Consider the following 27,633-nt stretch of genomic DNA (forward strand, 5'->3'; position numbering starts at 1 on the left):
TTCCTAACTCCCTATACTCTCGTTTCAGGACCTCTTCCCCTTTCCTTCCTATGTCATTGGTACCTACGTGTACCACGACCTCTGGCTCTTCACCCTCCCACTTCAGGATATCTTGGACGTGATCAGAAACGTCCCGAACCCTGGCACCAGGGAGGCAAATTACCATCCGGGACTCCCGGTCACCTCCACAGAAACGCCTGTCTGATCCCCTGACTATTGAGTCCCCTATTACTATGGACCTCTTTCTTCTAACCCTACCCTTCTGAGCTACAGGGCCGTCCTCTGTGCCGGAGGCTCGGCCACTGTCACTCCCACCAGGTAGGCCGTCCCCCCCAACAGTACTCAAACATGAGTACTTATTGTCAAGGGGTACAGCCACTGGGGTACTCTCTAGTACCTGCCTCTTCCCCTTCCTGACTGTAACCCACCTATCTGCCTCCCGTGGTCCTGGAGTGACCACCTGCCTGTAACTCCTCTCTATCACCTCCTCACTCTCCCTGACCAAGCGAAGGTCATCGAGCTGCAGCTCCAGTTCCCTAACTCGGTCCATCAGGAGCTGCAGTTCGGCGCACCTGGCGCAGATGTGGACGTCCGGGAGGCTCGGAGACTCCAGGATCTCCCACATCCGACACCGAGAACAACAAGCTGCCCTCACACTCATACCTCCCAAATAACTGAAAATACAAGAACTAAAAGATAAGCCTACTGTGCCCTCTTCCGCCTAAGCCCTCTGAGCCCAAGCCCTACACTCTGCTCCCGGCGCACTCCGCTGCCCGCAAACGAAGCTGCCCGCTTCTTAAGGCGGCGTTCTTTATATATCTTCCCTTCTTCCCGGGCCTCCTTCACGCGCCTGTGCAGTCCCGCCTCTCAGAACTCTGATCTGAGAAGCAATTGGATAATTTGAAAATGGCCGCCGCCGCACTTCCTCTCAAGCCTCGCTGTCCTCTTATGACCTGTACAAAAGGGATGGGTTGCAGCTGAATTTGAAGGGGATCAATATTCTTATGGGCAAGTTTGTTAGAGATGTTGGAGAGTGTTGCAACTAATTTAGCATGGGGGTGGGAATCAGAAAGAAGGAACTTGGGATAGAATGGATGGTAAAAAAAGTGTGCAGTCAGACTGTCAGGAAAGGCAGGCAGATGATAGGACAACGTTGTAGCCAGCATAGAAATATAGAAAACCTACAATGCAATACAGGCCCTTCGGCTTACAATGCTGTGCCGAACATGTACTTACTTTAGAAGTTACCTAGGCTTGCCCACAGCCCTCAATTTTTCTAAGCTCCATGTACCTATCCTAAAGTCTCTTAAAAGACTCTATCATATCTGCCTCCACCACCGGCAGCCCATTCCGCGCACTCATCACCCTCTGCGTAAAAACTAACCTCTAACATCTCCTCTGTACCTGCTTCCAAGCACCTTAAAACTGTACCCTTTCATGTTAGCCATTTCAGCCCTGGGGAAAAAGCCTCTGACCATCCACACAATCAAAGCCTCTCATCATCTTGTACACCTCTATCAGGTCACCTCTCATCCTCTGCTCTAAAGAGAAAACGCCAAGTTCACTCAATATATTCTCATCAGGCATGCTCCCCAATCGAGGCAACATCCTTGTAAATCTCCCCTGCACCCTTTCTATAGTTTCCACATCCTTCCTGCAGTGAGGTGACCAGAACTGGGCACAGTACTCCAAGTGGGGTCTGACCAGGGTCCTATATAGCTGCAACATTACCTCTCGGCTCTTAAACTCAATCCCCTGGCTGATGAAGGCCAATACACTGTATGCCTTCTTAACCACAGAGTCAACCTGCGCAGCAGCTTTGAGTGTCCTATGGACTCAGACTGCAAGATCCCTCTGATCCTCCACACTGCCAAGAGTCTTACCATTAATACTATATTCTGTCATCATATTTGACTGACCAAAATGAACCACCTCACACTTATCTGGGTTGAACTTGATCTGCCATTTCTCAGCCAGTTTTTCATCCTGTCGATGTCCTGCTGTAACCTCTGACAGCCCTCCACACCATCCATAACACCCCCATTCTTTGTGTCATCAGCAAATTTACTAACCCATCCCTCCACTTCCTCATCCGGGACATTTATAACAATCACAAAGAGAAGGGGGTCCCAGAACAGATCCCTGAGGAACACCACTGGTCACCAACCTCCATGCAGAATATGACCTGTCTACAACCATTCTTTGCCTTCTGTGGGCAAACCAATTCTGGATGCCCAAAGCAATGTCCCCTTAGATCCCATGCCTTCATACTTTCTCAATAAGCCTTGTATGGGGTATCTTGTCAAATGCCTTGCTGAAATCCATATACACTACATCTGCTGCTCTACCTTCTTCAGTGTGTTTCATCACATCCACAAAAAATTCAATCAGGCTCATAAGGTATGAATTCCCTTTAACAAAGCCATGCTGACTATTCCTAATCATATTATGCCTCTCCAAATGTTCATAAATCCTGCTTCTCAGGATCCTCTCCATCAAAATACCAAACACTGAAGGAAGACTCACTGGTCTGTAATTTCCCAGGCTATCTGTACACCCTTTCATGAATAAGGGAACAACATCCACAACCCTACAATCCTCCGGAACCTCTCCTCTTCCCATTGATGATGCAAAGATCATTACCAGAGGATCAGCAATCTCCTCCCTTGCCTTCCACAGTAGCCTGGGATGGTGATGAACAAAGAGACCTTGGGGTTCAAATCCATACACCCTTAAGGTCGCTGCACAGGTTGATAGGGTAGTTAAGAAGGCCTATGGGATGCTAGGCTTCATTAACAAGGGAATTGAGTTCAAGAGTAGAGAGGTCATGTTGCAATTCTACAAATCTCTGATGAGACCGCACTTAGAGTATTGTGTTCAATTCTGGTCACCTCTTTATAGGAAGGATGTGGAAGCTATGGAGAGGGTGCAGAGGAGGTTTACTAGGATGTTGCCTGGTTTGGAGAGCAAGTCATATGAAACAAGGTTAGCAGAGCTGGGACTTTCCTCTTTGGAGCGTAGAAGAATAAGAGGGGACTTGATAGAGGTCTACAAGATTATGAGAGGCATAGATAGGGTGGATAGTCAGTACCTGTTTCCCAGGGCACCAATAGCAAACGCAAGAGGGCATCTGTACAAAATTAAGGGAGGAAAGTTTAGGGGAGACATCAAGGGTAAGTTTTTTACACAAAGAATTGTGAGTGCCTGGAATAACTTGCTGGGGATGGTGGTGGAGGCTAAAACATTAGGGGTATTTAAGAACCTCTTGGACAGGCACATGGATGAAAGAAAAATGGAGGGTTATGTGGTAGTGTGGGTTTAGTACTATTTTTAAGGATTATATGGGTCGGCACAACATGGAGGGCTGAAGGGCCTGTACTGTGCTGTAGTGTTCTATAGTTCTAACAAAGCAAAAATTAGCAGGAAGATAGAATTGGGAAGCTTTTAAAAACCTACAGAGATCATGAGAAGGGAAAAGATGAAATATGAAAGCAAGCTAAAAAACAGTATCAAAGGGGATATAAAAGCTTTTTCACGTATATAAAAGAGAGATGAGAAGTGATATAGGACCATTAGAAAATGAGGCAGGAGAAAGAATGGGGATATGGAGATGGCAGATAAACTAAATGAATATTTTGCATCAATCTTCATTGTGAAAGAGAGAAGCAGTGTGCCAGATGTTGTAGTGTGTGAAGGAAGAGAAGTGGGTGCAGTTACTATTACAAGGGAGAAGGTGCTCAGAAAGCTGAAAGACCTAAGAGTACTTAAGTCATCCGGACCAGATGAACTGCATCCTAGGTTCTGAAAGAGGTAGCGTTAGAGATTGTGGAGGCATTAACAATGTTCTTTCAAAAAATAATTGGACTCTGGCATGGTGCCAGAGGACTGGAGAATTGCAAATGCCACTCCACTCTTTAAGAAAGGAGGAAAGTAGTAGAAAGGAAATTATAGACCAGTTAGCCTGACCTCAGTAGATGGGGAGATGTTGGAGTCAATTGTTAAGGAGGAGGTTATGTAAGCTGCTTACCAAGTTAAGAGCCTATGGTATTACAGGAAAGCTGCTAACATGGTTAGAACATGCCAGTGACTAGTGGTGTTCTGCAGGGTTCGGTGTTGGGACCACTTCTTTTTATGCTGCATATAAATGACTTAGATGATGGAATACAGAAACATAGAAATGTACAGCATATTACAGGCCCTTCGGCCCACAATGTTGTGCCAACTATGTAACCTACTCTAGAAACTGCCTAGAATTTCCCTAGAGCTTAGCCCTCTATTTTACTAAGCTCCATGTACCTATCGAAGAGGCTCTTAAAAGACCCTATTGTATCTGCTTCCACCACCATCGCCAGCAATGCATTCCATGCACCCCCCACTCCCTGTGATGGCTCTGTTGCCAAGTTTGCAATTGATATGAAGATTGGTGGAAGGGCAGGTGGTGTTGAGGAAACAGGTAGGCGACAGAAGGACTTGGACAGGTTTGGGGAATCGGTAATAAAGTGGCAAATAAAATATAAACACAAAATACACTGCAAATGTTGGGGTCAAAGCAACACACACAACACGCTGGAGGAACTCAGCAGAACTCCCAAAAGGATGCATTGTTGGCATTCATTTCAAGAGATCTTGAATACAAGAGTAGAGATGGGATGCTGAGGCTTTATAAGGCACTGGTGAGGCCTCACTTTAGTATAATGAACAGTTTGGGCCCCTCATCTAAGAAAAAAAGTGCTGGCATTGGAGAAGGTCCAGAGGAGGTTCTCAAGGATGATTCTGGGAATGAAAGGGTTATCATTACAAGGAACATTTGATGGTTCTGGGTCTTCACTCACTGGAATTCAGAAGGATTCAGACCAATTTATTTATCACCTCATTCCATTCTTTCTTCCACTGTCGCGTGGCACAGGCAATGATCCCGAGGTTACTTCCCTTACTACACAGGGTAACCAGGTGCTGCAGGGATCTGTATAACTGTGGTTTTATTCTCCCTATTAAAATGAGCATAAAAGGTGTGGAGTTCATCTGGGAGTGAAACATTACTGCCATTTATGGTGTTAGGTTTTGCTTTGTAGGAAGTAATAGTTTGCTAGCCCTGTCAGAGTTGCCATGAATGCGATGTTGCCTCCAACCTCATTTGAAATTGTTCCTTAGTTCTTGAAATAGCTCTCCACAGGTCATACTTGGTTCTCTTATGCAGATTTGGGTCACAGACCTAGCCGTCAGCGGATTACTGATTCATCCATGACTTTTGATTTGTGTATGTTCTTGCAGGCACACACTCATTCACACAATTTTAATTAAGTCAGTGACAGCTGTGGCATATTTATTCAGACTCAAAGATGAATTCCTGACTGTAGTCCAGTCCACTGATTCAAAGCAGTCCTATAGGTGCTCCTGTGCTTCCTTTGTCCATTCCTTCTTGTTCCTCACTCATGGTGTGGCAGTCTTCAGTCTCTGCCTGTTCTCAGGGAGTAGTAGTACATCCAGGTGATCAGACTTTTCAAAGTATAGGTGTAGAATAGCACAGTAACCATTCTTGATGGTGGTGTAACAGTGGTCCATGTGTCTGTCCCTTTGGTACTACAAGTGATTTGTTGGTAATAATTATTTAGAGAATTTTTTTTCAAGCTGGCCTAGTTAAAATTCCCCAAGATGATGGGAAAGGCATCAGGATGTGCTGTTTCATGCCTGTTAATCATATCACTTGGTTCGTCTTAAACCTTTTGTTATGTACCCCCTAGGGTTAATTTTTTCTGTGGATTGTCACTTTAAGATGCCGGGAGAACGAGGCTGACTTTTGGACACCTCAGTGAGAGGGAGGGAGAGAGAGAGAGAGATATTTGATGGACAATCAAATGTTATGGTTTCTCTGCAGCTTATTTACTTTTTACAAGGACAGTCACAGACACACAGTTAGAGCCAAGATGGATTCGGTCAATGGAAGACACCAGTGAGTCGGCCGCTGGTTTAAACTTTCAGTAGCCCAAAAGGGGTGAGTTGAGATTGATCCAGAGTATTGATAAATGACTCTCACAAGTGCTGCAACTGGAAGAAGTTTTGCAGAGAGGAGAGGAAGGTTTGAGACAGAAGAAACCTAGTGACAAAGAGTTCACTGTTTGGACTCTCTTAGCCCATGAGGGTGAATTTGTTTCCATTTAGTTACGAAAGTGTGATTGTCACTTAGTTAATCCACAGGAGTGGGTTCTCTGGTGAGGGAAAACCTTTGTGAATACCACGTGTGTGTTTACCCTTTGTCTGGGTGTGGCAGTTCACTGATGAAGGGCACCCCTGTGGCAAATCACTGTTGGAGTTGTTTTGTATGTCGTGGAATTGGATAAGTGGCTATCACATTGTGTGATTGGGGTATCCTTGGAGAATCTACCAGTGTGTCGACTCTTGGCTGGGTGGTGGTTCCCTTGAAGAGGGTCCCCTTTGTGATAAGCTACTGTCGGTGACGATCCATACGTGGATTCTGTTTGAGTATCCTGTGGCCACCACTTTGGGATGACCCGTAGCTGAATTCGGGTGTGGTACCACCTGTGTTGAAAGGACATTCGTTGAAGATCACTGTCGGTGATACTTGTGTGGAGTGAAACAACTTCAGAGATAAAACCTGCTATTGTTATTTTGTATATGCTGTCGTGAAATCTGTGGAATATCGACGTAGTTGCCTTCTCGCAACATTCGCCTTTAGATTACAAACAAACTGAACTTTTCTAAATACCATCGTAAGACTGTATCACTTACCACCTAAGCTTGAAGCTTGGGGATTTATACATTTACACTTATATGCATAACACTGTTAACTCTTGATTTACCTGGTTTAAGTTACTATATGAGGTAGTTACTAATAAAATAGTGTTTTGTTAACAGCAAAACCAGACTCCAGGTGTGTTCTATTATTGCTGATGCTTTTACAGGGTTATGTGTACGTAACACTTTTTGACATTGGCCTGTTTTGGGATGTACAGTGCTACCAAAATAATCACTGAAATCTCCCTCAAAATGGATGATTACGAGTTCTGGTGAACAGGACTGGGACGGCCCTGCTACGTTTGCACACCACGAGGAGATCGTCATGAAACACACTCCTCCTCCCCTACCTTTGGAAAAACTCAGCAATCCTAACCTATTGTGAAACTGTATATCTGAATTGCTGAGTTTGGAATGGAAGGGGTTAACCAAGATTCTGTGAAACAAAAGATGCAAGTGGTCCTAATGTTCCTCTGATACAGCACTTTAGCTCTGAGATCTTCAATTTTATTTACCAGAGACTGTATGTTTACCAGCAAGGTGGTCAGTATTGGGAGTTCAAATCCATATTTTCTTTAATGAACTTTTAGCCCCAATCGGCATCCTCTCTTCTGCTGTCTTCAAGGGGGAGGCATGGTAGCAACCAGAGGAGTCCATTTCAGTTCTGATTTTACGTAGCAATAGATTGTTTAATCACATTAAAACATTATTACTAACTGCACAGACCTTGGATGTAGTTGTGTTCTCAGCTGTAGCATTCTGAAACTCAACTATTTGATGGTATCTATCAGAGCTGTTGACACAAGTTGATTTTTGATGATCCCCTGGCAGTAATATCTTAGTGAGCACGGTGCGATCGTTGGCTGTATAGTGAGTGCGTTACTCAGCAAATCCTTTGAAATCAATGATTTAATGAAAATATACCAAATCTAGAGCAGTGCATGCTGTGGAGGAGCTGGAAATTACAGATAGCAACTTGTAAAATTTTTAAGACTAGTGACATTTAAACTCTTAGATAGGCATATAGATAATGAAAAAAAGGTGGAGAGCTATATGGGAGTCGAGGGTTAGATGGAACTTGGAGCAAGTTAAAAGTTTGGCACAACATTGTGGGCTGAAGGGCCTGTACTGTGCAGTAATGTTCTATGTTCTAACTGTGCAGGTTTCTATTCCTGCTGTGATATTTCCTTTATTGTAGCCATTAAAGACTAAAGTAATTGTCATAGTAAATTGTGATGCAACTGTCCCTAATTATGAAAACAGTTTCAATTGAAGTATATTTCAAGTTTCATAAACTGCATCACTAAAAGCCATTGGTCTGCTTTGATGGTGCCAGCTCTTTAATTAATTAAACTTCCTCTTTTCCTCCTTTTTAATGAAGCATTTCTTTATTATTGCGGATGAGAATGAGCTAAATGTACAGAAATATATTTTCCAATGGAACTGTCAGGGGGTTGACTGTTTGCAGTGGAGTGCTAAAACAATTGAACAGTTGAAGGCATTTTATTCTTGAATCTGGCAGCCCTCAACTATCTGAAGCGTCAGAAATCACAAGAGGCCAATTAAACTAGACCTATGATCAAATAAGTGACATGCTAGCCTTTAATGACCCACTTTCCAGAATTGTCTTGATTACCTAGAACCAAGAACCTCTTGTCCTACCTCCATAACAACTTGATTACCCAAAACTATGAACCTCTTTTTCTTCCATCTGGTGTGGACAGATTTGTGCTGGGATTCAAGTTAGACCTGTTAGTGGTTGGGAAGTTGTTGGAATCGATTGTTAGGGATGAGATTATGGAGTACCCATTTGGAGTACTGTGCTCAGTTCTGGTCACCTCACTACAGGGAGGATGTGGAAACCATAGAAAGGTTGCAGAGGAGATTTACAAGGATGTTGCCTGGATTGGGGAGCATGCCTTATGAGAATAGGTTGTGTGAACTCGGTCTTTACTCCTTGGAGCAACAGAGGATGAGAGGTGACCTGATAGAGGTGTACAAGGTAATGAGAGGTATTGATCGTGTGGATAGTCAGAGGCTTTCTCCCACGGCTGAAATGGCTAGCACAAGAGGGCACAGTTTTAAGGTGCTTAGATGTAGGTACAGAGATGTTAGGGGTAAGTTTTTTTTAATGCAGAGAATGGTGAGTGCATGGAATGGACTGCCAGCGACAGCGGCAGAGGTGGATACGATAGGGTTTTTTAAGAGACTCCTCGACAGGTACATGGAGCTTAGAAAAATAGAGAGCTGTGGATAACCTAAGGTAATTTCTAAGGTAAGGACATGTTCAGCACTGCTTTGTGGGCCAAAGGGCCAGTATTGTGCTGTAGGTTTTCTATGTTTCTGTTACCTGGAGGCACATGACAAGATAGGCCAAAGCCAGCATGGTTTCCTGAAAAGTAAATCCTGCCTGACTAACCTACTGCAACTTTTTGAGGAAATTACAAGCAGGGTAGACAAAGGAGATGTAGTAGACATGGTGTATTTAGATTTTCAGAAGGCCTTTGACAAGGTGCCGCACATGAGGCTGCTTAGCAAGATAAGAGCCCATGGAATTACAGGGGAATTACTAGCATGGGTGGAGAATTGGCTGATCGGCAGAAAACTGAGAGTGGGAATAAAGGGATCCTATTCTGGCTGTCTGCCAGTTACCAGTCGAGTTCCACAGGTGTCGGTTTTGGGGCGGCTACTTTTTATAATGCATGTCAATGATTTGGACTATGGGATTACCATTTGTGGCTAAACTTGCCGATGATACAAAGATAGGTGGAGGAGCGGGTAGTGTTGAGGAAACAGAGTTTTAGATAGTTTAGGGGAATGGGCAAAGAAGTGGCAAATGAATTACAATGTTGGAAAGTGTACAGTCATGCACTTTGGTGGAAGAAATAAATGGGCAGACTATTATTTAGATAGGGAGAATTCAAAATGCAGAGATGCGTAAGGACTTTGGAATCCTTGTGCAGGATACTCTACCAGGTTGAGTCGGTGGTGAAGGTGAATGCCATGCCATTCATCTCTAGAGGTATAGAATATAAGAGCAGGGATGTGATGTTGAGGCTCTATAAGGCACTCGTGAGACCACACTTGGGAGTATTGTGTGCAGTTTTTGGCTCCTTATTTTAGAAAGGGTATACTGATATAGTGGAAAGCAGCCAGTGAGTGAGTGGGCCAGTGAAGGAGTGGAGATTTGAGGCTTTGACTTGAGAGATTCTGGTAGTTTTGGCAGTTGGACTATGCAATCAAGTCAATCAAGACTTGAATAGCTCAGCAGAAAGCTGTTGTTTAGAAAATCAAGATTTGAATAGCTCAGACTCAGCAGAAAGCTGGTTATATGGGAGGCAGGGTTTGAAGGTCAGCACAACATTGTGGGCCGAAGGGCCTATAATGTGCTGTACTATACTATGTTCTATGATATTGGAGAGGGTTCAGAGAAGATTCATGAGAATGATTCCAGGAATGAAAGGGTTACTGTATGTGGAATGTCTGGCAGCTCTTGGGCTGTATTCTGTGGAGTTCTGGAGAATGAGGGGGAATCTCATAAAACAATCCAAATGTTAAAAGGCCTGAACAGATTGGAAATGGCAAAGTTATTTCCCATGGTAGGGGAGTACAGGACAGGAGGGCACATTAAGGTTTAAAGGACATCCATTTAGAACAGGGCTGCAGAGAAATTACTTTAGTCAGAGAGTGGTAAATCTGTGGAATTTGTTGCCACAAGCAACTCTGGAGGCCAAATCTTTGGGTACATTTCAGGCAGAGATAGATAGGTTCTTGATTAGCCAGGGCATCAAAGGGTATGGGGTGAAGGCAGGGGAGTGGAGATGACCGGAAGAATTAGATTAGCCCATGATTGAATGGTGGAGCAGAGTCGATGGGCCAAATGGCCTACTTCTGCTCCTATATCTTATGGTCTATTTTTCTATTTTAAAATTCACATAACACAAACCCACATTTTTCTGTGTTAACATTTCTCCTCAATACTTATGCAAACTGTATAAATCAAGTGTCCTATTTTGTAGTGGTCTATTTCCCTATGCCTTTTTCCTGTGACAATTTGCTCTGAAAGGGGAATTCTGCCTAATCTGCTCCAAACAAGCTCTACTCAATTGGATCAATGTGATAACATATGATATAAGCTTTCTGATTTGTAATTTAAAATGCTAATTTCTTACAGAAGTTAAATTCAAAGTAGATGTACTTTTCTTCAGCCACCTTGATTATGTTGGATGACTTTGGCTTTTTCCCTTACTCTGGCATATTCCTTCTCTCAAGTGACTGAGAGGAGATTTGATAGAGATGTACAAAATTATGAGGGGTATAGATAGAGTAAATGCAAGTAGGCTTTTCCAATGAGGTTTGTGGGACTAAATCCAGAGGTCATGGGTTAAGGGTGAAAGGTGAGAAATTTAAGGGGAAATGAGGGGAAACTTCTTTACTCAGAGTTGAGAGTCCGGAATAAGTTGCCAGCACAAGTGGTGCATGTGTGTTCGATTTCAACATTTAAGGGAAGTTTACATAGGTACATGGATAGTAGAAATATGGAGACCTATGATCCCAGTGCAGGTCGCTGGGAGTAGCCGGTTTAAATGGTCTCAGCATGGACTAGATGGGCCAAAGGGCCTGTTTCAGTTCTGTACTTTTCTATGGCACTAATGAGACTGGATCTCATTGAAACCTAACAAATATTGAAAAGTATCAATAGAGTGGATATGCAGAGGATGTTTCCTATGATGGGGTGGAGGAGAGTGACACACCCTCAGAATATCGGGACTTTCATTAGGATAGGGATGAGGTGAGGGGGTGAACCTGTGGAATTCATTGCACCAAGTCACTGGGTATATTTGGATGAGAAAGTGGAGGGATGGGTTAGTAAGTTTGCTGATGACACAAAGGTTGGTGGTGTTGTGGATAGTGTGGAGGACAGTCAGAGGTTACAACGAGACATTGATAGGATGCAAAACTGGACTGAGAAGTGGCAGATGGAGTTCAACCCAAGTAAGTGTGAAGTGGTTCATTGTGGTAGGTCAAATATGATAGCAGAATATAGTATTAATGGTAAGACTCTTGGCAGTGTGGAAGATCAGAGGGATCTTGGGGTCCGAGTCCATAAGATGCTCAAAGCAGCTGCACAGGTTGACTCTGTGGTTAAGAAGGTATATGGTGTACTGGCCTTCATCAATCGTGGAATTGAATTTAGGAGCCATGAGGTAATGTTGCAGCTATATAGGACCCTGGTCAGACCCCACTTGGAGTACTGTGCTCAGTTCTGGTCGCCTCACTACAGGAAGGATGTGGAAACCGTAGAAATGGTGCAGAGGAGACTTACAAGGATGTTGCCTGGATTGGGGAGCAAGCCTTATGAAAACAGGAGGATGAGAGGTGACCTGATAGAGGTGTATAAGATGATGAGAGGCATTGATCGTGTGGATAGCTAGAGGCTTTTTCCCAGGGCTGAAATGGTGCCACAAGAGGGCACAGGTTTAAGGTGCTTGGAAGCAGGTATAGAAGAGATGTCAGGGTTAAGTGTTTTACGCAGAGGGTGGTGAGTGTGTGGAATGGGCTGTCGGCAATGGTGATGGAAGCAGATACGACAGGGTCTTTTAAAAATAGAATTTGAAAAATGGAGGGTTATGAGTAACCCTAGTAATTTCTAAGGTAGGGACATGTTCGGCACAGCTTTGTGGGCTGGTATTGTGCTGTAGGTTTTTCTATGTTTCTATTTAAGTCAGAGGTTGATGGATTCTTGATTTGAAGGGGTATGGGGAGAAGGCAGGATTAGGGCTGAGAGGGAAATTGATCAGATGTGACAAAATGATGGAGGAGATACGATGGACCAAATTGGCTTAATTCTGCTCCCATGTCTTATGGTCTTGACTGCATCTTCAGTCATTTTGATCATGCAGAGTGACAGTCTTTTCCTCTTGCTTTTGCATATACTTTTTCTTAAGTGAGTGGTGAGGTCATGACTGTATTTTAAATACTTTACAAGGCTTTAAAATAAAGGTACTTAATTCATAATCTGAAAAAATATTGCTTAATGTTCAGATTGAGGATGTTAAGTATTAAAATATTTGTAGAACTACGATTACAAAGGTGTCAGGATAGGTGAGGAACACACTAAATGAAGATTTGGACTGCTGCAGCACTATAGTCATGTTGACCCAGTTTCTCATACAGCAGTTCCCATCTCAGCATAATAGTTTTCTAAACCTTTTCAACCACTTACTTATTCAAGACATTCAACTGAATGGGTACATTAATTGAGACCAAGGTTCTCACCTCTTTCTGTGCCATGGAGCCCTACCACTAATCCAAGCGTTCATAGATCCCATGTTGGGAACCCCTGATTTAAACACAAAACCACAGAGTCCAGAAGGTGATTGTCACCAATGAAAGTAATTACAAGGTACAATTTAAGGAGAACATTTACTTTAAATCACATTGGAAGAAAGGAACAGAAACAGAAGTTAAGCTCACTTGTTCATTTTTTCATTCATCAAAGCCACAACTGATGTGACACTTAATTCAGTTCAGGAGCCTTTTCTTCACACCCTTTAAATCAATTTTAGATTTTAATTCACAGTTGACCAGTCTGCATGAGAGAGTTCCAAACTTTTGCCACTGTTTGAAATGGTGGTTCCTAACATCACCCTTTGAATGAACATAGGGTTTAAATGTTTAGACGATGGTTGCAGGTCATCCCTTACACCTGAAAATAAACTGATCCAATCATTCACCAATACTTTATATCTTTATATCTCTTAAGTCTGAGTGTTCTGATCCCTCTTTGTAGTTCTTCCCTTTGGAGTAGAAGTCCAGGTAAAAACTGAAATCAGCAAAATTCAATTTCAGAAGCAGTTCCTGCTACAACAACTGCTGCTTCACACATTTAGCACAAATGATAGGGATCAGAATCTGTACCTTAGACACCATATTGTATTCCCTCCAAAACTAATATGGGTGAAGTTGTGCCTAGAGTTTCTGATTTTCCTCAATGTGATCTAACCAGGATTTGATATAGTCATTGTCCACATTTCAACGTCTGGTATGAAAGCTAACATTCCATTCACTTTTTCATTGTTTGTGATGAAAAAGTTTGGGTGCAGGTCGATGTGAGGAGGTAGTTTATATGATTGAGCACAGACTAGATGGGCTAAAGGGCCTGTTACTGTGCTGTAGTTTTCAATGACTCTGTAATAAACGTTTCACACAAACTTCCTGCTCACTTTAGAGCTCCCCTTTCCAAAATGTAATCAAAATTTATTCTATTTAATTTTGCTCATGTCTGCATTGACATCCAGCTGACACAATTTTGCTCCAGTGTTTAATCTATGCTTGCATTAGAACTGTTCACAATGCTGCCTATATTTGCCTCAAAGACAAAATTAGTTACTTGACTATCCAAATTGCAGTTAAGCACAATGAATGATTAAGGCCCAATACAAATCCCAATGGAATGCACAATGAGACCACCTGGTCTTCCTCTAATTACATCATCATTTTATTGTTTATGTAGAGAAGAGAATAAAATTGTGAAGAGGATTTGTGGTGAAAATATATCTTGTTTAACATAATGTTAATGAAGTTATATATGAATGTTGCAACCATAACAGGAGCAAATTTTTCCAATGGACTTGATAAATGTATTCCTGTGATATTCCAGCAACAAGAATCTACAATGGAAGGAGGGCAGACAATTGTGGTTTGATTTTATAACAGAGTCACACAGGGATTTATATTAGGTTTTCAATTATTCCCTGATTTTATTAATTGGAGATGAATTATATTTATTGAGTAGTGTGAAGGTGACCCTTTTAAATGTCACCCTTCTCCCCTGGCTCTCAACATTTAACTGCCTCAACTTTATTCACTGATAACATATTATGATTACAGTTTCAGTGCTGTGGGTTAAAAGTATCCTTTTGCAGGATTGCATTGAACTTTTTGAAAGACAAGCATCTATAATTGGACTATTGTGTTGTTTGGCACTGCCATTTTGAAGAAGTGTTTAAACTGAAATTGAGATGGCTGAATTTCAGTAGCATACTGAAGAACACAAAGCTGTCCCTGTTTGTACAAGCAACACACATCTTAACCAAAATGGCAAAACGATATTATCCTATTGTATTAGGTTGCTGTTTTTGTGAGTTTGTATTCACAATTTGGCTGTGGTACCACAACGCATCAGATTTGAAGTCCAGAGATCACAAAATGCAATATACGAAAATAACCCTTCTTTCTAAGCTTTTTATATTAGATTAGCTTGTAAGGAAAGCTATGTGACGGTCGACAGAATATCCATAACAATTTGTTTAGAATTCTAAAAAATAATTAATACTTTAGACTTTGTAAAATTATATGGCTTTGAAATGCAGGTGCCATGTTATAAAATTTATCTTGCAGCTGTTCATGCAAAAATTATAATCAGAAATGAAGAGTTTGATTATTGTCAGGGGAACATTCAATAAAGGTAACTGGAAGCTCTAGTCTAAAGGCTTTACATTCCCTGCAGAAGCAGAAAAGCATCTCTTTCCTTTTGATGTCTCCTTCTGGTAAAACGTTTTTTCCATCCCCCTCCCCGCTTCTTCTACTCACCACTCTTACCTCTTCTCATCTGCCTGCCACCTCCCCTTGGGTCCCCTCCTCCTTTCTGTTCTCTTATGGTCCTTTCTCTTCTGCTATCAAATTCTTTCTTCTCCAGTCCTTTATCTTTCCTACCAACCTGGCTTCACCTATCACCTTCTACCTACCTCCTTCCAGGGCAGGATTTACACAGTGAACAGTAGGACACAGAGGAGTGAGGTAGAACAAAGAGATCTTGGAATACAGATCCATAATTCATTAAAAGTGGTGTACAGGTAGATGGGGTCATTAAGAAAGCTTTTGGCACATAAGCCTTCATAAATCAAACTATTAACTACAGGAGATGGGATGTTGTGTTGAAGTTGTATAAAATGTTGGTGTGGCCTGATTTGGAGTATTGTGTGCAGTTTTGGTCACTTACAGGAAAGATGGAAATAAGGTTGAAAATGTTCAAGAAAATTTACAAGGATGTTGCTGTGTCTGGAGGACTTGAGTTATAAGGAAAAATTGAATAGATTAGGAGGTTATTCCTTGGAATGTCGAAGATTGAGAGGAATACAAAATTAGGAGAGGTATAGATAAAGTACAAGCAGGCTTTTTCCAGAGGTTCGGTGGGACTACAACCAGAGGTCATGGGTTAAAAATGAAAGCTGAGAAGTTTAAGGGGAACATGAGGGGAAACTTCTTCACTCAGAAGATTGCCAGAGTGTGGAATGAGTTGCAAACACAGTGGTGCATGCGAGCTCAGTTTCAATATTCAAGAGATGTTTGAATAGGTACATGAATGGTAGAGGTATGGAGGGCTATGGTCACAGTGCAGGTTGATGGGAGTAGGCAGTTTAAATGGCTCAGCACAGACTGGATTGGCCAAAGGGCCTGTTTCTGTACTGTACATTTCTATGACCCCACCATTTTATTCTGGTATCTCCCCCCCCCGCCCCCCACCACTGCTTTCCAGTCCTGAAGAAAGGTCTTGGCCCAAAACATTGACTGTTCATTCGCTTTGATGCTGCCTGACCTGCTGAGTTCCTCCAGCATTTTGTGTGTATTTTGCCTTTCATGTAAGCATCTTTATTACTGATGGCCAGTAGATGAAAAGTGACCTTGTGGACGAGGTTACTGCTTTCTTAGTGTTTTGAAACAAATGTAACAATAGAATTGCAGATGCACAGTTTACTCTTTAACATCACTGGTAGGACAATCACAATGTCAATGCCTGTACTCAAAATAAATTTTCTCAGTAGTCATAACTAGCTGTGATGTTAAGTATTTGCAGAGATAGTTCAAGCATTATTAAATAACTAATAGATATAAACACAAACTTATTTAGAAAGGAGAAAATTAATTATATTTTAAAATCTTTTGTTTCTATCATGTGGGTCCACTCTGTACTGCAACCAAGGCTCAGAATTAATCTTCCCTATAAAAGAAAGGAAGGTTTATTAGTATATGGCATGATTGAATTGGAGATCGAGTTAACTTGAAAATATAGGAGGGTTTAAACGACTTGTGAAATACATACATTTCTTTATAATGCAACACGCAAAGTGCTGGAGGAACTCAGCAGGTTGGGCAGGATCTATGGAAACAAATAAATAGTTGATATTTCGGGGCAGGAACCAATTCATCAGAGCATCAGGCTTTGGATTTCTGGTTCCTGCAGATCTTCTCCTGTTGTCATTTTTCATTCTTATTTGGTAGAGTTAAAATACTGAAGAATGAAACAGAAACAGTCACAATAATGACATCAGCTGTTTCACAAGTTTTTGTCCCAATCATCTGTTCAACAGATGTTCATCCTACGCCCCAGATTCATCACATCTTAAATCAACGTTTCTATTGGCACATCTTTAGAGAACTAGTTTAATCCTGACCTTATGTGCTCTTTATGTGGAATTGACATGATAAGACCATAAGACAGGAATAGAATTAGCCCATTCAGCCCAGCAAGTCTGCTCCACTATTCCATCATGACTGATCCTGGACCTGGATCCCACTCAACCCCATACACTTGCCTTCACACCATATCCTTTGATGCCCTGACTGATGAGGAAACTATCAACTTCCGCCTTAAATATATGCATTGACTTCACTGCAGTCTGTGGCAGAGCATTCCACGGATTCATTACTCTCTAGCTAAATAAATTCCTCCTTACCTCTGTTCTAAAAGGTCACCCTTCAATTTTGAGGCTGTGCCCTCCATTCCTGGATACCCCCACCATAGGAAGCATCCACCCTACCTAGTCCTTTCAATATTCAGTAGGTTTCAATGAGGTCCTCCTGCATTCTTCTAAATTCTTCCAATTTGTCTAAGCCCTGCTGCAATTGCATTGCTTCCTCAACAATACCTACCCCTCTTCCTATCTTCGTTTCATCTGCAAACTTTGCCACAAAGCTATCAATTCCATTATCTAAATCATTGACAAACAATGTGAGAAGTAGGGGTCCCTGTGGAACACCGCTAGTCACCGGCAGCCAACTAGAAAAGGCCCCGTTAGTTCCCACTCGCTGCCTCCTGCCAGTCAGCCAATCCTCTATCCATGCCACTGTCTATCCTGTAACACCATAGGATTTTATCTTGTTATCTTGTGGCACCTTATCAAATGGCTTCTGAAAATCCAGGTAAATGACATCCACTGCCTCTCCTTTGTCCTTCCTCAAAAAACTCAAAAAACAGATTTGTCAGGCAAGATTTCCCTTTACAGAAACCATGCTGCCTTTGACTTATTTTAACATTAGTGTCCAAGTACCCTGAAACCTCATCCTTAATAATATGCTCTAACAATTTCCCAACCACTGAGGTTGGGCTAACAACTTATAATTTCCTTTCTTTTGACTTCTTCCCTTCTTAGAGAGTGGAGAGACATTGGCAATCTTCCAGTCCTCCAGGACCAGGCTAGAATCAAGTGATTCTTGAAAGATTATGACCAGTTATTTCTTCAGCAACCTCTCTCAGGACTCTGGGATGTAGTCCATCTGGTCCAGGTGACTTATCCACCTTAAGACCTTTGAGTTTGCCTTACACTTTTCCTTTGTAATAACAATGGCACTCACTCCTGCTCCTTGACATTCATGGACCTCTGGCCCACTGCTAGTGTCTTCCACAGTGAAGACAGTTGAAAAGTACTTAGTAAGTTCATCTGCCATTTCTTTGTCGCCAGTACTACCTCACTAGCATCATTTTCCAGTGGTCCAATTTCAACTCTCACCTCCCTTTTACTCTTCATATAACTGTAAAAATAAATACTTTTGGTATCCTGCTTTATATTATTGACTGGTCTGTCCTCATATTTCATTTTTCCCCTTTTTATAGCTTTTTTGTTAGATTTTAACAGTTTCCCAATCATCCACCTTCCCACTCATATTTTTTTCCTACCTTAAATGCCCTTTCCTTGGCTTTTATGCAGTCCTTAACTTTCTTTGTCAGCCATGGTTGCCTACCCCTGCCATTTGAGAGCTACTTCCGTGGGACATATCCATCCTGCGCTTTGTGAACTCTTCCCAGAAACTAGAGCCATCTCCGCTCTGCCATCGTCTCAGCCTGGGCAAGCTCCTCTCATGCCCCTGTAATTCCCTTTATTTCATTGCATTACTCGTACATGTAAGTTATGCTTCTCCCTCTCAAACTGCAGTATGAATTCAATCATATTTTGATGACAGTCTCCTAAGGATGCCTTTACATGAAGCTCCCTAATAAGATCTAGGTTATTACTCAACACCCAGTCTAAGATGGCCTTTCCCTGAGTAGGTGTAAGCACAAGCTGCTCTAAAAAGCCATCTTGAAGGCATTCAACTAATTCCCTCTCTTGCGATCTGACACCAACCTGATTTTCCCAATCCCCTTGCATATTGACATCCACCATTACAATTGGGTCATTACCCTTATTACATGCCTTCCCAGCTCTGTTTGCAATCTCTTTTGTTAGCCACAATTGTGTCATCTTACATTTAGAAGACTTCTTTGGGATGTATATATCCTGTGCCTTCTGAATTGCTTCCAGAAATTCCAGAATAGGTGATCCCCTAGTGGGCTGAGCCATGAGCTGCTCCAATAAGTCATCTTGTGGGCAATGGAGAAATTCTCCTCTTGGGATCGAGTTCCAACCTGATTTTCCCAATCTAGTTGTATATTGAAATATGATGTAGACCATACTTAACTTTAAATATATAGATTATTATTGTTCATCTACAGAAGTTTGTCAAAGTTTTAGATGTCATGCCAAATTGTTATAAACTCCTAAGGAAGTAGAGTCACTGCCGTGCTTCCTTCGTAATTGTACTTTTGTGCTGGACTCAGGACGGGTCCTCCGAAATGATAATACAGAGGAACTTAAATCTGCTGATCCTCTGCGTCTCTGATCTTCTGAGGACTGGCTCATGGACTTCTGGTTTCCTACTCCTGAAGTCAATAATCAGCTCCTTGGTCTTGCTGACATAGAGGTTGTTATTGTGACACTACTCAGCCACATTTTCAATCTCATTCTTAATACTGATTAATCACTTTCTTTGATTGGCCTGCAGATGTGGTGTCCTCAGCAAACTTACTTAGATTGGAGCTGAACTTAGCATTACAGTTAAAAGTGTAAAGTGATTCAAGCAAGGGACTAAGCATATGGCCTTGTGGTGCATCTGTGCTGATGGAGATTGTGAACGAGATATTGTTGCCAATCCAAACTGACTGGGGTCTGCAAGTGAGGAAATCCAGAATCCAGATGCACAAGGAGGTATTGAGGCCTGTGTATATTTTGCATGTTGTTGTTGGGACTATGTATGTTTTTGTTCTGAGTGTTGCCGTTTACTTCCATGTCCCAATAACATGTTGATTGAACAGTGTGTAAGTGAGTGGTAGCATCCTTGGGGAGTTGATAGGAATATGGAGAAAATAAATGGGAACTGCAATAATTACCATGTCATGACATGAACTATTTACTTGCAGAAATGATCTCATTTAGATTAGATTAGATTATGAGGACACTCAGTCCTCACTTATTGTCATTTAGTAATGCATGCATTAAGAAATGATACAACGTTCCTCCAGTATGATATCACAGAAACATGAGACAGACCAAGACTAACTGACAAAAACCACCTAATTATAACATATAGTTACAACAGTGCAAATCAATGCCGTAATTTGATAAAGAGCAGACCATGGGCACGATAAAAAAAAGTCTCAAAGTCCCCGATAGCCCATCATCTCACGCAGACGGTAGAAGGAAAAAAAACTCTTCCTGCTATGAACCTCCAGCACCGTAAAACTTGCCGATGCAGCCTCTGGAAGCACCTGACCACAGCCAACTCCGAGTCCGTCCGAAAACTTCGAGCCTCTGACCAGCCCTCTGGCACCGAGCACCATCTCTGCTGAGCGCTTTGACCCCGGCCCCGGCCGCCAAGCAACAGGCAAAGCTGAGGATTCAGGGCTTTCCACTCTGATTTCTCGATCGCACAGTAGCAGCAGCAGCGAAACAGGCATTTCAGAAGTTTCACCAGATGTTGCTCTGTGCTTCTCACATCCGTCCCCATCAAATCAGGATTGTACACGACATCCTACTTAACAGATAACAGATATTCATCCTGGAGTGGCCACTGCGCGCTGCGTCGTGCTGTGCCATCTTGAACTATTTATTTTAAGAATACCGTTCACAGATTTACCACGTGAGTTCTGAAATAATGGCCTTACTTATTCACAGGGGCAGTGAGAAAGGGGTGTAATGGGGTAAGAAAAGTACTCAAGTAAGTTTATTCCGGTTGTCCAGCTGGGTAAATGTTAGCTGGTCTTGGCCAGAAATCCCCCAGCCAATTTCCTAGTGTTCAGTAGTTGAAGTAAATATGAATTAGTGTGATATATAGTTGTGTGATCTAATTTTTGTAAAATGGATTTTATGTGTAATGTGCACTTAAAGTATGGTGGCCAAATGGATCCAATTTCTTTTCATGCATCTGTCAGACCTAGTCTTCGACTTGTCAGTATATTTCAAGAATATTGCTGGGTATATCATCATTACCACAATTTTCATATATATAATTCCCTAGTTCACATCTTTACTGTTATAGAATAGTACAGCACAATACAGGCCCTTTGGCCCACAATGTTGTGCTGACCCTTAAACCCTGCCTCCCATATATCCCCCCACCTTAGATTCCTCCATAAACCTGATAGAACATAGAATAGTATAACGCAGTACATTATCAAGGTATCCAAATATTTCACTTTACTCTGAAATTTTTGTCATCAACTTGCCAAATGTTCATTATTGTGCAAACATAACTTTTTGACTAAAACAAGCATATCCTGTTGCCCCAATGCCAGAATTAAAAATAGCATATTTGTCCAATAGCAATACCTGGTATACCAAAAATCATTTCTCAAACAGGCTTTTCAAGGCTCAAAAGACAGCCTTAGCAGATTTTCTTTTAACAGTGAAAGTGAGTGTTATAGCTCTTTGATTTAATGTCTACAGTGCTTGAATGCCTTCTTTATGTCTTGGCAAACCAAATAAGGTATTTTACTCAAGATGTGGTCTTAAAGAAATGAAAATGTGATTACAGCTACTAATTTGTATTCTTTCTCTTCTAGCTCTGCAGTTAATTTTCTACTTGGCTAGATGCCAGTTTGTCAACTTTCTTCTCCATTTCAATGAAGTTTATTTAAACTATTTCAGTTATTATTAGATAGCTCTTATTTTTTACCATCCTAAGTGCACTATTTTGCAGCCACATTGATTGTTTCATAAGCCAGCAAATGTTGTTGCTCTGTTTGAGCATTTTCTCCCAATTACATACTACCATCTTTTAAATGAATCCATCAATTCCAAACTAAACACACATAACAATGCATTTTTGGAGCTGGACAACATATTTCTAATACAATTGGAATTAGCATATTATAATTGCCACATTTATCATATTCAATTTTGCAGGCCAAATCTATGACATAGATTAACCAAGTAAATAACATTAATCATAAACATAAGATATTCTGCAGACGCTAGCAATCCAGCACAAACAAAACGCTGCAAAAACTGAACTCAAGCAGCATCTAGAGAAAGGAATAGATTTCAGGCTGAAACCCTTTCTCACAATTAGAAGGAAGGGGGAGGATTCAGTTCTGAAGACTCTTTTCTCAGTACCTTAATAGAATGGGGCTTGCCTTTCTCCACCATTGATGCTGCACTCACCCACATCTCCTCGATTTCTCAGACATTCACCCTCACCCCATCTTCCTGCCGCCTTAACATCCCATGAGCTTCCACATCCAGTATCTCATTCTCTGCAAATTCTTCCATCTTCAACGGGATCCTACCACCGGACACATCTTTACCACCCCTCCCCGCCTCACCTCCCCCCCCCACACACAGGGACTCTGCTCTTCATGATCACTTGTCCATTTGTCCCTCCTGGCATTTAATCCTGCAAATGGAGGTAGTGGTGTACTTGCCCTTTGCTCCTCCGTCTCCATTCAAGGCAACAGTTCACCTGCAGGTCTGTCAGTGTGTGTGTGCACACGCGCATACACACTTTTCCACACACAAATTAGAATTAAGGTATTAAAAGCATAGCTGAAATTATCCTGGAAACATTTATTTTCTCTAACAGAAAAGCATGACATACTTTCAAGGAAGATCATGAGATAACTTGTATTCGAAAACCTGGCTGATAGTATTCTCCTTCACAGCACTACCAACAAATTCTATGCTACAACCTCTGCACCACACCCACCTACCATACTCTTGTCTGTTGAAAGCTCCTGGTGAGGTCAATTTGGACATAATAGAACTTCAATTTCCTTTGATCACAATTTTTTTTTTACAATATTTTTATTCAGAAGAAAAAACAAGATTTACAGAGTGCAACACATAGATATATCTCAACATAAATTGTTTACATTCATATATTGTAATAAAATTGATCAAAATGTTATAGCATATCACATAAAGGTATACCACTCTGTAATCAAAAATTTAAAGATAGGTCATACATCATAAAATAAAATTTTTATATAAAAAAGTCAACCCCCTTCTAACTACGAAAGAAAACTGATGGATGATAATGGATAATTAGAAAAAAAGCATATTTGCTTAAGAAGAAAAGATAGAAATATACATAAAAGTCTGTGCACTGCTAAACTTTATAAATTAGAAAAGTAATTTAGGAAAGGTCCCCAGATATCATAAAAAGATTGTTTTGAATTTAAGACTGAGCAGCGGATGTTCTCTAAATTTAAATAAGACATAATATCACATCGCCATTGAAGATGTGTAGGAGGGGTAGACTCCTTCCATTTAAGCAAGATTGCTCTCCTTGCTAAAAGAGAAGTAAACTTTTAACCTTTCCTTTCAACCTGAGGAACATAAAGATTCTGCACCCTCAAAATTTCAACTTTAAATGACCTCCATTTCTTTATTACATCCTTTTCATAAAACAAATTGTCCCAATCCACTCCTTTTAAATCCTTTCACATCTCCTCAAAGTTGGCCTTTCTCTAATCAAAAATCTCAACCCTGGGTCCAGACCTATCCTCCATAATTAATACAAAGTACACTGCAGATGCTGTGGTCAAATCAAGATGTACAAAAAAGCTGGATGAACTCAGCAGGTCGGGCAGAATCCATTGAAAGGAGCAGTTAACGTTTTGGGTTGAGACCCTTCATCAGGACTGAAGAAGGAGGGGGCAGGGGCCCTATAAAGAAGGTGGGGGAAGGGTGGAAAACCAATCAGAGGAAAGATCAAGGGGTGGGGGAGGGGATAGGCAGGAGAGGTGAAGAAGGAATCTAAGGGGAAAGCACTATGGGTAGTAGAAGAAGGCAGAGTCATGAGAGGTGATGGACAGCTAGAAGAGACAGAGTAAAGGTGGGATGGGGGAAGGGAGAGGGAGGGAATTACCAGAAGTTGGAAAATTCGATGTTCATACTAAAGAGCTGGAGACTACCCAGACGGTATATGAGATGTTGTTCCTCCAACCGAAGTTTGGCCTCATCATGGCAGTAGAGGAGGCCATGTATGGACATATCTGAACGGGAATGTAAAGGAGAGTTGAAGTGAGTGGCAACCGGGAGATCCTGTCTGTTGTGGTGGACGGAGCGGTCCCCCAATCTGAAATATAAAAGCAAGCTAGCAAATAATATCAAAGTGGATAGTAAAAGCTTTAAGTCTGTTTTTAAAAAAAAAGCGAGATGAGAGTGGATATAGGACCGCTAGAAAATGAGGCAGGAGAAATAATAATGGGGTACAAGGAGATGGAAGATGAACTAAATGAGTGTTTTGCTTCACTCTTCACTGTGGAAGACACTAGCAGTGTGCCAGATGTTGTAGAATGTGAGGGAAGATAAGTGGGTGTAGTTACTATTACAAGGAAGAAAATGCTAAAAAAGCTGTAAGACCTAAAGGTACATAGAGAGAGTCACTTGGACCAGATGAACTACATCCTGGGGTTTGAAAGAAGCAGCATTAGAGATTGTGGTGGCATTAACAATGATCTTTCAAAAATCATTGGACTTTGGCATGGTGCCAGAGGACTGGAAAATTGCAAATGTCACTCCACTCTTGAAGAAAGGAGGAAGGCAGCAGAAAGTAAATTATAGATCAGTTAGCCTGACCTCAGTGGTTGGGAAGATGTTAGAGTCAATTGTTAACAATGAGGTGATAGAGAACTTAGTGACACAGGAGAAATTCAGCATGGTTTCTTTCAGGGAAAGTATGACCTGACAAACTTGTTGGAATTATTTTGAGGAGATTACAAGCAGGATAGATAAAGTGGAAGCAGTGAATATCGACTTTCAGAAGGCCTTTGACAAGGTGCCACACATGAGGCTGCTTACCAAGTTAAGAACTCATGATATTACAGGAAAGTTACTAACATGGTTAGAGCATTGGCTGATTGGTAGGAGACAGCTAGTGGGAATAAAAGAATCCTTTTCTGGTTGGCTGCCAGTGACTAGTGGTGTTCTGCAGGGGTCAATGTTGGGACTGCTTTTTATGTTGTATATAAATGATTTAGATGATGGAATACATGGCTTTGTTGCCAAGTTTGCAGATGATATGAAGATTGGTGGAGAGGCAGGTAGTGTTGAGGAAACAGGTAGGTTGCAAAAAGACTTAGATTAGGAGAAGGGGCAAGAAAGTGGCAAATGAAATATGATATTGGAAAATGCATGGTCATGCACTTTGGTAGTAGCAATAAAAGTGTGGGCTGTTTTCTAAACAGGGAGAAAATCCAAATATCTGAGCTGCAAAGGGACTTGGTGATTCTTGTGCCGAACACCCTAAAGGTTAACTTGCAGGTTGAGTTGGTGGTGAGGAAGGTAAATCCAATGTTAGCATTCATTTCAAGAGGTGTAGAATATAAGAGCAAGGATGTGAGTCTGAGGCTTTATAAGGCATCACCTTGACTATTGTGAACAGTTTTGGGTTCCTCATCTTAGAACAGATGTGCTGGCATTGGAGAGGGTTCAGAGGAGGTTCAGAAGGATGATTCCAGGAACATTTGTTGGCTCTAGGTCTGTTCTTGCTGGAATTTAGAAGGATGAGGGGGATCTCATTGAAACCTTTTGAATGTTGAAATGCCTAGACAGAGTAGAAATGGAAAGGATGATTCCAATGGTGGGAAAGGCTAGGACAAGAGGGGACAGCCTCAGGATAGAGGGGTGCTGTTTCAAAATAGAGATGTGGAGGAATTTCTTTAGCCAAAGGGTGATGACTTTGTGGAATTTGTTGCCACAGGCAGCTGTGGAGGCCAGATCATTGGGTGTATTTAAGGTAGAGGTTGATAGGTTCTTGATTTGATATGGCATCAAAGGTGATCAGGAGAAGGCTGGGAAATGGGATTGAGGAGGAGAAGAAAAGGATCAACCATGATTAAATGACAGAACAGACTCAATGGACCAAATGGCCTATTTTCTGCTCTTATGTCTTATGGTCTAACTTCTGCCTGAAATATACCTAGAGACCTCACCTCTGTTGCAGTCTGTGGCAGAGCATTCCACACATTCACCAGTCTCTGGCTTAAAAAAATATCTCCCTTACCTCTGTATTAAAAAGACACCCCTTTATTTTGAAGCTGTGCCTTCTAGGTCTGGATAACCCCACCATAGGAAACATCCTCTCCTCATCCACCTTATCTTGTCCTTTCAATGTTCTGCAGGTTTCAATGAGATCCACCATATACTTCTAAATTGTAGTGAGTACAGGACCAAAGCTGCCAAACACTCCTCATATGTTAACTTTTTCATTCATTCATACCAGGATGTTGCCTGATTTGGAGAACAAGTCATATGAAGCAAAGTTAGCAGAGCTGGGACTTTCCTCTTTGAAGTATAGAAGAATGATAGGGGATAGAGGTGTACAAGATTATGAGAGGCATAAATAGGGTGGCTAGTCAGTACCTGTTTCCCAGGGCACCAATAGCAAACATCAGAGGGCATATGTACAAAATTAAGGGAGGGAAGTTTAGGGGAGACATCAGGGGCAAGTTTTTTTTTGCACAGAGAGTTGTGAGTGCCTGGAATGACTTGCCAGGGATGGTGGTGGAGGCTAAAACATTAGGGGTATTTAAGAACCTCTAGGACAGGCACATGGATGAAAGAAAAATGGAGGGTTATGGGGTAGTGTGGGTTTAGTACTTTTTTTTAAGGATTATATGGGTCGGTACAACATGGAGGGCTGAAGGGCCTGTACTGTGTTGTAATGTTCTATGGGTAAAAGGACCTTGATGACAGTTATATGCAGGCGTCCTAACAGCTGCAGTGATGTGGACAACAAATTACAACAGGAAATAGAAAAGGCTTGCCAGAAGGGCAGTGTTATGATAATTGTGGGGGATTTTAACATGCGAGTGGATTGGAAAAATCAGTTTGGCACTGGATCTCAAGAGAGAATTTGTAGAATGTCTACGGGATGGCTTTTTATATAACCATATAACAATTACAGCACGGAAACAGGCCATCTTGGCCCTTCTAGTCCGTGCTGAACGTTTATTCTCACCTAGTCCCACTGACCTGCACTCAGCCATAACCCTCCATTCCTTTCCTGTCCATATACCTATCTAATTTTTTAAAATGACAATATCGAACCTGCCTGTACCACTTCTACTGGAAGCTCGTTCCACACAGCTGCCACTCTCTGAGTAAAGAAATTCCCCCTTGTGTTACCCTTAAACTTTTGCCCCCTTAACTCTCAGCTCATGTCCTCTTGTTTGAATCTCCCCTACTCTCAATGGAAAAAGCCTATCCACGTCAACTCTATCTATCCCCCTCATAATTTTAAATACTTCTATCAAGTTCCCCCTCAACCTTCTAAGCT

The 27,633-nt window shown here is 41.7% G+C and overlaps 2 protein-coding genes across 2 annotated transcripts in view; one reads left to right on the forward strand and one right to left on the reverse strand.

Moving 5' to 3' along the window:
* tmem163a (transmembrane protein 163a) overlaps nucleotides 1–27,633 on the forward strand; it is a 261,821-nt gene that overhangs the window by 43,141 nt on the left and 191,047 nt on the right. The gene's annotated exons all lie outside the window — the stretch shown is intronic.
* Nucleotides 1–27,633, reverse strand: part of LOC132392440 (uncharacterized) — a 490,427-nt gene that overhangs the window by 2,210 nt on the left and 460,584 nt on the right. The gene's annotated exons all lie outside the window — the stretch shown is intronic.

This window comes from Hypanus sabinus, chromosome 4, assembly GCF_030144855.1.
Source record: "Hypanus sabinus isolate sHypSab1 chromosome 4, sHypSab1.hap1, whole genome shotgun sequence".
Classification (NCBI taxonomy): domain Eukaryota; kingdom Metazoa; phylum Chordata; class Chondrichthyes; order Myliobatiformes; family Dasyatidae; genus Hypanus; species Hypanus sabinus.